We start from the raw sequence: 8,393 nt of genomic DNA on the forward strand, positions 1-8,393 counted from the left end.
TGGATTTTATGTGTGGTGTTAAAATAACTTTGTTATAAAGATACAGTTTTTATTTCTGTTGTTAATTAAGCTTAGACATAGTAGTGAAATAGCTGATATAAGTATGCTTGTGTTAAAATGCCTGCTTGGATGGGGTAACATCCAATGAACGTGGGATGAGGACACCTGCTGCAGATGTGCCAACTATCAGCACTCACCGTCTGAAGGCAGCGTGGGCCGGGGCCAAAACTGAAGGTGATAATAAAAAAGGAGTAAAACCACAACCAGGAATACGCATGCTGTAAAAAGGTGGAACCGAGGAGGAGCCATGCTAAACAGTTCTTGGAATATGGAAACTAGTTTGGGAAAAAGTTTACGATGCACAAGGGTCTATGGATATGCAACAGGTTGATGTCAGGAAAAGGTATTGAAGGGCTATCCCCGAAGATAACAGGGGGACTTGGTTCAGTGCCAAGATGCAGCCGGCCGTAATAACCTTTGCTCCGTGGTCCTTGTCTCCCCTTGTCCTTTATTAAACTCTAAATCTTCACAGGAGAGTGAACGTGGTTTTTCACAGCCCCGAGCAGAGAGCTCTGCCCGGGGGCTCCGGGCAAAGGCGGCGGCGCTCGGCAGTGGCCCCAGCCCGCCCAGCCCCGGGAATTGCCCCGCACCGGGACAAAATCCTGCCCCGAAGGAGCCCTTGGAACGCCCGCCCGCGGCTCCTCCGTGCCCCAAAGGTCCCGGCAGCTGCCCCCGGCTCTGGAGCAGGGAGGCTCTGCGGGACCCCCGGGCTGGGTCCCCTCCCAGCCGTGCCTGCCCCGGGGCTGATGCTCGGCCCGGGCTCTCTCGCTGCTCCGGCTCCCGCACAGCCCCGCTGTGAGCGGGCACCGAGCGCCCGGCGCCGCAGGGCCCCGAGCCCCTGCCCGGCCCAGGGTCAGTGTCCATCGCCGGCCCCTGGCCGGGGCTCCGGCCACTGCCCGGCCCCGGCACAACCTGCAGCTCCCAGCGCAGCTCCCTCCAGCCGGGCACTGCGGGCTCCCGCCGGGCACAACATCCCCTTCATGGCATCTTGGTTATCTCTGCTCACATCTGCACAACCAGCTGCTGCTGAGGCAATCCCAGCTCCCACTGAAGGCTTCCCACCCAAAATGCTGCCTTCAGCTCTGACACACCATTAAGAAATCCAAGAGCAAAAAAAAAACTGAATCTGATTAGAGAATCTTGCAAAGTCACATCTGAGAACATTTTGTTATAAAATCACAAATAGTAACAGAAGCTGAGAAAGTCAACAATGATAGAAAACAAACTTCCAACACTGGGACTAGAAGAGCTCAGGCAATCCATTTGAATGGAAGGAGCCCTCTCTTTCTGACATGTGAGCAATGCCATTGAATTTCCCAAACCAGGCAAATAGGGAGCCCTGGCAGCAGCAGCTTCACACACAGCAATGACACAGAACAGGGCAGGGCAAGAGACTGCCAAAATTATAACTTCTACTTGCAATGAAGAACCTTTGTTTCCAGTTCTACTCTAGCCACTATTAATATAGAGTCAAAAAGGCTAAAACTACTAGTAATAAGAACTGTACTATAATTAGCAAAAAAAAAAATAAGATAATGGAAATAAGAAGAATTAATAAAATCCCTGCCATACTTATACAAGGTTTGCATGGCCAGGTTTTGGTGAGGGGCTTTAGGAGCACCTTCTGTGAGAGGCTGCTGGAAGCCACTGCTCCTCCACGTCCCACAGAGTCAAATCCAGCTGGCTCCAGGATGGACGAGCCGCCGGCCAAGGCTGGCCCAGTTAGAAATGGTGGTAACAGCTTTGGGAAAAGAGATTTAAGAAAAAGAAAATGGGTGATTGTGTAGTTGTGTCCCTGTGAGCAGGGAAGAGCAGGGTGAGAACATGTGAGAGGAACAACTCTGCACACCCCAGGGCAGGGCAGGGCAGGAAGAGGGGCAGGAGCTGCTCCAGGGGCTGGAGCTGATTGCCCTGAGATTTCCTGGGGCAGCCCCTGGGGAGGCAGCTGGGCCCCTGTAGCCCCTGGAGGGCCCGGAGAGCAGAGACGCACCTGCAGCATCTGCAGCAGCCCGTGCTGGAGCAGGGGGTGCCTGAGCAGGGGCTGTGACCCCATGAGAAACCTGTGCTGGAGCAGGGACCTGGCAGGGACCTGCAAAGCCGTGGAGAGAGGAGCCCACGCTGGAGCAGGGTCCTGGCAGGACTTGTGAGCCCATGGGAGAGTGAGGCAGCTGCAGCAGTTTGTGAAGAGCTGCTGTCCGTGAGATGAACTCAGCCTGGAGAAGTTCATGGAGAAGTGTCTCGGGGAGGCACCCCTGGCACAGCAGGGGAACGACTCCTCTCCCTGAGCAGCAGGAGAAACAACGGGTGATGAGCGGAGCAGAGCCCCCAGTGCCTGTCTCCCTGCACCACTGGGGGAGGAGGCAGAGCTGGGAAGGAGGGAGGATCAGGCAGAAGGTGTTTGTGAAGCTTTAGTTTACTTCTCACTGTCATGCCCTGATCTGGATAGAAATAAATTCAATTAATATCTGTAATTTCAAAAATGCTTTGCCCATGATGGCATTTGCTGAGTGATCTGTCCCAGTCCTTAACTCAAGCCATGAAGCCTTCATTCTATTTTCTATTTTTCTCCCTCCTGCCCATCTCTGGAGGAGAGTGAGAGAGCAGCCATGGTGGGTGCCTGGCATCCAGCCAGGGTGAAGAGACAACACTTCCTTTCCTTCATTCTTTCTTTCCTTCCAGAGGTGACAGTGAAGAGGTTGAGAGGGGCTGTGATGGAGGGAGTGAAGGTGGCAGGGAGTAGTGGGGACAGGAGGCACAGGGATGTGGCACGGGCACCCGAGGGGCCCGAGCAGCTGGCAGGGGGCAAGGCCTGTCCCCCTGGGCCAGCAGCAGCCCTGTGCCCTGCCCAAGGGGCTGCCGGCAGGGGCTGGGCCCCAGAGGCAGGGGCAGAGCCCAGCCCCGGGGGCGGCGTTTGTGCCCCGAGCCCCGTCCAGCCCAGCCTGCCCCGTGTGCGCAGTGAGCGCTGGCACAGCTGCCCTGGACAGCGTGACCTGCTGGGGACACTGAGAGCTGCCCCGCTGTGACCCTGCCCTGGGCACTGCACAGGCACCATCCAAACCCCAGCCAGCAGCACCCCTGGGCATGGCCCAGGCACTGGAGAGCATCACAGCCAGCCCCGCTGCTCCTGGTGATGTCCCAGGCACCAGAGCCCATCCCAGCCCTGCTCCTGGGGATGTCCCAGGCACCAGAGCCCATCCCAGCCCTGCTGCTGCTGGTGATGTCCCAGGCACCAGAGCCCATCCCAGCCCCGCTGCTGCTGGGCATGTCCCAGGCACCAGAGCCCATCCCAGCCCTGCTGCTGCTGGGCATGTCCCAGGCACCAGAGCCCATCCCAGCCCCACTCCTGGGGATGTCCCAGGCACCAAAGCCCATCCCAGCCCTGCTGCTGGGGATGTCCCAGGCCCTATGAGTGTCCCAGGTGTGGGATGAGCACCTCAAATGGCTCAGCTTTGACCCATCACCAACGGAGGCACCACCAAGGGCAGCCCTGCGAGTGTGCCCAGTGTGGGAAGAGCTCCATGCGCTGCTCCAGCTCCATCCCCCACGGGAGGATCCGCGCTGGATGATCCCCAGTGACCCCGGTGGGCAGAGCCCTGGTGGTCTGTGGTGCTGGTGATCCCTGTTGAGGAGACACCTGGCTGGGGCCTCCATATCCTCCTGGCTCCCCACCCCATGGCCTGGATTTTCTTTTCATTTCTCTTTGCCTTTCCAAACCTCCTAAAAGCAGGGTAAAAATAAAGACGTTGAGCTAAGACAAGGATGGGGACACGGGGGGTCTTGCAGGGGATGTGGGGGATGCTGGGTGTGAGGGACTTGAGGGTTCCTGGGAGAGACTTGGGGCTTGCTCAGGGCTTTGGGGACACCAGGCTGAGTGGCTCCAGTTGCACTGGGAGACCCTGGAGGAGGTTCTGGGACAGCTGATCAAGGACCCCCTGCCCCGGAACTGTCCCCATGTGCCCCCATCCCAACGCCTCGTGTCCCCTGTAGCGGCTGCCCCATTCCCACAGTCACTCCCCTTTCCCCGGCCCGTTCCCATGTCCCCCCTATCCCGTTCCCGTCCTGCTCCCATCCCAGTCCGGATCCCATTCCCTGTCCCTGTCCTGTATTCCTGATCCCTGTACCGTATTTCCAGTGCCATTTCAGGTCCCTGGCCCTGTCCCCATCCTCATTCCCGGTCCCTGTCCGCAATCCCGGTCCCTGTCTCCATTCCCTGTTCCCATTCCCGGTCCCTGTCCCCATTCCCCGTTTCCGGTCCCCATTCCCATCCCCTGTCCCCATTCCCGGTCCCTGACCCCATTCCCTGTCCCCATTCCCGGTCGCGATTCCTATCCCCATTCCCATTCCCTGTCCCCATTCCCTGTCCCCTCCCACCGGACGCCGCCAACATCGCTCCGGCCCTCCCGGCCTCACGTGACCGAGGAAGCCCCGCGCTGCTCCCACCCACCAATCCCAGCGCGCGATCGCTCCCGTATTTGCATAACCACGCCCTTTGGCCTGGCTCCGCCCCCCGCCGGCTGCAGCCGCGTCCGGGCGCTGTTTGCTCCCAGTCCCCTCCCGGCGCTCCCAGTAAACGCGGGACCGGCAGGGAGAGCGCTCCCAGCTCCTGCCCGCTGCTCCCACCATCGTTCCCAGCGCTCCCAGTAAGAGCATCACCGGCAGGGAGAGCGTTCCCAGTTCCTGCCCGGTGCTCCCACCATCGTTCCCAGCGCTCCCAGGATCGCTCCCAGTGCCGGGCGGGGTGGGGCCGCTTTGGAACCCCCCCAGGGCAGAGCGCGGCTGCTTTTGGGTGCCGGCACTGCCCGGGCCGGGCTGGGAGCGGAGATGGAGCGGGAGGGAGAGGAGGGAGAGAGAAGGAGGAAAAGGAAAGGCAAAAGGAAAGGGAGGATCGAGAGGAAAGGAGGAGCAGGAAGAGGAGGGACAGAGGAGGAGCAGGAGGAGGAGCAGCACCAACCCCACGCGGTTCCCCCGCTCGGGCCGGGGTCCCCCGGCATCGCCCCCCCGGAACCGCAGGTGAGCGGGGAGCTCACCCCAAATGCATCGGGCGGTCTCCGGCAGGGTGGTTTGGCAGGGCAGGGGATGTTTGGATCTTGCAGGACCCCAAAGCCGGCCCGGAAATGGCCCTGGAGGGATCTTAGGGTGTCCCACGTGGCGAATGCCCGGTACCGGCAGGCAGAGGAGAGATGTTGGGTTTGGGGATCCCCGGGAGAGCTGGAGGGGAACGTGGGAGCCCTGGAGTGGGGAGAGCGCAGAGCGGCGATCCCGGAGCCGGGGGATCCCCAGCAGCCTGGAGGGATGGGGGAGGCTGGGGATGAGCAGGGTCCGGGTCCCCGAGCCTGGCGGGAACAGTGACTTCTCCAGCTGCACTTGGGCAGCAGGACGATTAAACCCAACATGCTGATCCCTTGTTTTTCCCCAAACCAGGATTCCCACACCTTGGCCAGATGGAGCAGGAGACTGTGAGGAAGAGGAAGATGGTCCAGGATCCCCAGGAAGGTGAGGAGGAAGTCAGTGCCCCTTTCCCCCTCTCTCCTGCTCCATCTCCCAGCCCAGCCCAGCCCCCGGCTGCAGGACAACCCTGCTGCCAACCCCGTCCTGCTGGGGATGCTCTGGGGGGATCTCCTTCCCCTTCCCTGTGGCACGGAGGCAAATCCCATCCTCTCCTTGTCCCTCCCCTCCCAGACAAGGAGCTGAGGATGGAGACCAGGGAGGCCAAATCCCCACAGTAGAACCTCGTGGAAGAGGCAGTTTTGAGCAGCTCCATGGCACAGGAATACAATGGGGAGGAAAAACCCTGGAGATCCTGCAGGAGGAGGGGCTCCAAACCCAGCTCAGGGTGCTCTGAAGAGGAAAGACCCACCCTGAGCCAGGAAGGTGGACAGAGCTTCAGCCAGAGCTCAGAGCTGGTGGCCCATGGGCAGCTTCCCAATGGGGAGAAGCCCCACAAGTGCTTGGAGTGTGGGAAGAGCTTCAGGCAGAGCAGCACCCTGATCAGCCACCAGATGATCCACACTGGGGAATGGCCCTACGAGTGTGGGGAGTGTGGGAAGGGCTTCAGCTACAGATCCACCCTCATCATCCACCAACGCATCCACACTGGGGAGAGGCCCTATGAGTGTGGGGAATGTGGGATATGCTTTAGCCAGCACTCCACCCTGATCTGCCACCAGAGGATCCACACTGGGGAAAGGCCATACAAATGTGGGGAATGTGGGATGACCTTCAGTCAGAGGTCCCAACTGATCATCCACCAAATGATCCACACAGGGGAGAGGCCCTACGGGTGCACCCACTGTAGGAAGAGGTTTCAGACCAGCTCCCATCTCCTCCTGCATGAGTGGATTCACACGGATGAGAGGCCCTTCTGCTGCCCTGACTGTGGGAAGGGCTTCAAGCAAAACTCCCACCTTGTCACCCACCGGTGCATCCACACCGGGGAGAGGCCCTGTGAGTGTCCCCAGTGTGGGAAGAGCTTCACCCATAGCTCTCACTTGACAAGACACCAGCAGAGGCACCAGTAAGGGAAGGCTTGCCAATGCCCTGATTGCAGGAAGAGCTTCATGCACCACTCCAGTTTCAACCCCCATGGGAAGAGCCCTGGTGATCCATGTTCCCTCTGATCCATGCTGGGAAGACACCAGTCCCTTTTCCTTCCCCTCCCATTGACACAATGTGGCATTGAAAAACATAAGGATCTGGCCATGGCCCTGTCATTACATTTACTCCCACCTCAGAACACTGCCAGGGGCAGGAAAGGGACTCTCTCTCTCTCTCTCCCTGAGGAGAAGGGTGTCCTTTCCAGACAGGGGAAATGTGTGGCCAGGGAGAGCCAGTGAGTTGTGTTGTAGTTTTCCCTGCAAATAGTTTTTCTTATCCCTTCTCTTATCAATATTTTTTCTGTTCCTGTTTGTTTCCTTATCTCATTGCTGTTCCCAATAAATTGTTCTTATCCCAGCCCGGGATCTTTGCCTTTTGTGCTTTCCATGGGAGGCAGGAGGGCAGCGAGGGCAGCACGGTTTTAGCGGGAGCAGGAAATTGGGGAATCCCATTCCTGAAGCCCGGCCCGTGGAAACCGAGCATCCCAGCTGATGCCAGCCCTGGTGGCCATGGCAGCAGCCTTGGGAGCGGGTCCCTGGCTGGGGCTGTGGGAGCCTCTTCCCTCTGGTGCCCAGGGACAGGAGTGGAGGGAGCGGCTGCAGCTGAGTCGGGGCAGGCTCAGGTTGGATGTCAGGAAAAGGTTTTTGCCCAGAGGCTGCTGGGGCCCTGGCCAGGCTCCCCAGGGAAGGGTCCCAGCTCCAGGGCTCTCTGAGCTGCAGCAGCGTTTGGCCAGCGCTGCCAGGCCCAGGCTGGCATTGTTGGGGTGTCCTGTGCAGGGCCAGCAGTTGGACTGGAGGATCCTGATGGGTCCCTCCCAGCTCAGCCCATTCTGTGCTTCTGGGACCCCATCAGCCTGGGGCTGGGGCTGCCAATGGTTGCCATGGCAACGGGCTCTGGCTGCAGGCCTGAGCTGGTGTCCATGGCAACCACCCCTGGCATGGGGTCTCCATGGAGCTGCCAAGGGACTGAGCATAGCAACAGGGGGGCTGGTGATGGTTGCCATGGAAACTGAGCATAGGAACAGGGGGCTGGTAATGGTTGCCATGGAAACTGACCATAGCAATAGGGGGCTGATGATGGTTGCCATGGAAACTGACCATAGCAACAGAGGGGCCTGGTTATGGTTGCCATGGAAACTGACCATAGCAACAGGGGGCTGGTGATGGTTGCCTGCTAAGGATCAGATTTGTCACAGGCCCTCACAGGGGTTGCATGGGGACTTTCCAAGAGTCTCCAGGCTGTTCCAGAGCTGGAATGTCACAGGCAGGGGCAGGGGCTCCATGGAGACCTCCCAGGGCTTTCTGGGGATGGTAAAGAGCCCTGTGGTCAGAGGCAGTCACAGCCATTCCATGGTGACATCCCAGGGCACCTTGCGCTGCAAAGGCACCGATCTGTCACAGGCACTCACGGGGGCTCCACGGTGACATCCCAGGAGTCCCCAGGCTGCCAAAGAGCCAGGATGTCCCAGACACTCACAGGGGTTCCTGTCTCGGCCACAGTGGGACCTTCACGCAAAAGCTTTATTTCTTTTTTGGAGAAACTCCTGCTGAGTCATGAGATGGAGAAATGAGACTCAACAGACACCATGGATCCTCTACCCCCGCAGGGCCCCTAGACTTCTAAAATTCCCTCTAAGAGAGGAGACTGGGTGTGTGTCTCCCCTTTAAGAGAGGAGACTGGATCAAATCCCAGCCCCAGAATTTGTCCAAGGTTTATGTGTAAAAGATTGGACAGGTAGA

At 59.1% G+C, this 8,393-nt stretch overlaps 1 long non-coding RNA gene across 1 annotated transcript; it reads left to right on the forward strand.

Annotated features, from left to right (window-relative positions):
• The first annotated feature begins 4,867 nt into the window (after positions 1 to 4,867).
• On the forward strand, positions 4,868 to 7,002 carry LOC143694441 (uncharacterized). Its single transcript, XR_013182923.1, has 3 exons — positions 4,868 to 5,070; positions 5,482 to 5,553; positions 5,740 to 7,002. It is a non-coding gene; the product is annotated as an uncharacterized LOC143694441 (long non-coding RNA).
• Positions 7,003 to 8,393: the final 1,391 nt, after the last annotated feature.

Source organism: Agelaius phoeniceus, chromosome 7 (assembly GCF_051311805.1).
Source record: "Agelaius phoeniceus isolate bAgePho1 chromosome 7, bAgePho1.hap1, whole genome shotgun sequence".
NCBI lineage: Eukaryota > Metazoa > Chordata > Aves > Passeriformes > Icteridae > Agelaius > Agelaius phoeniceus.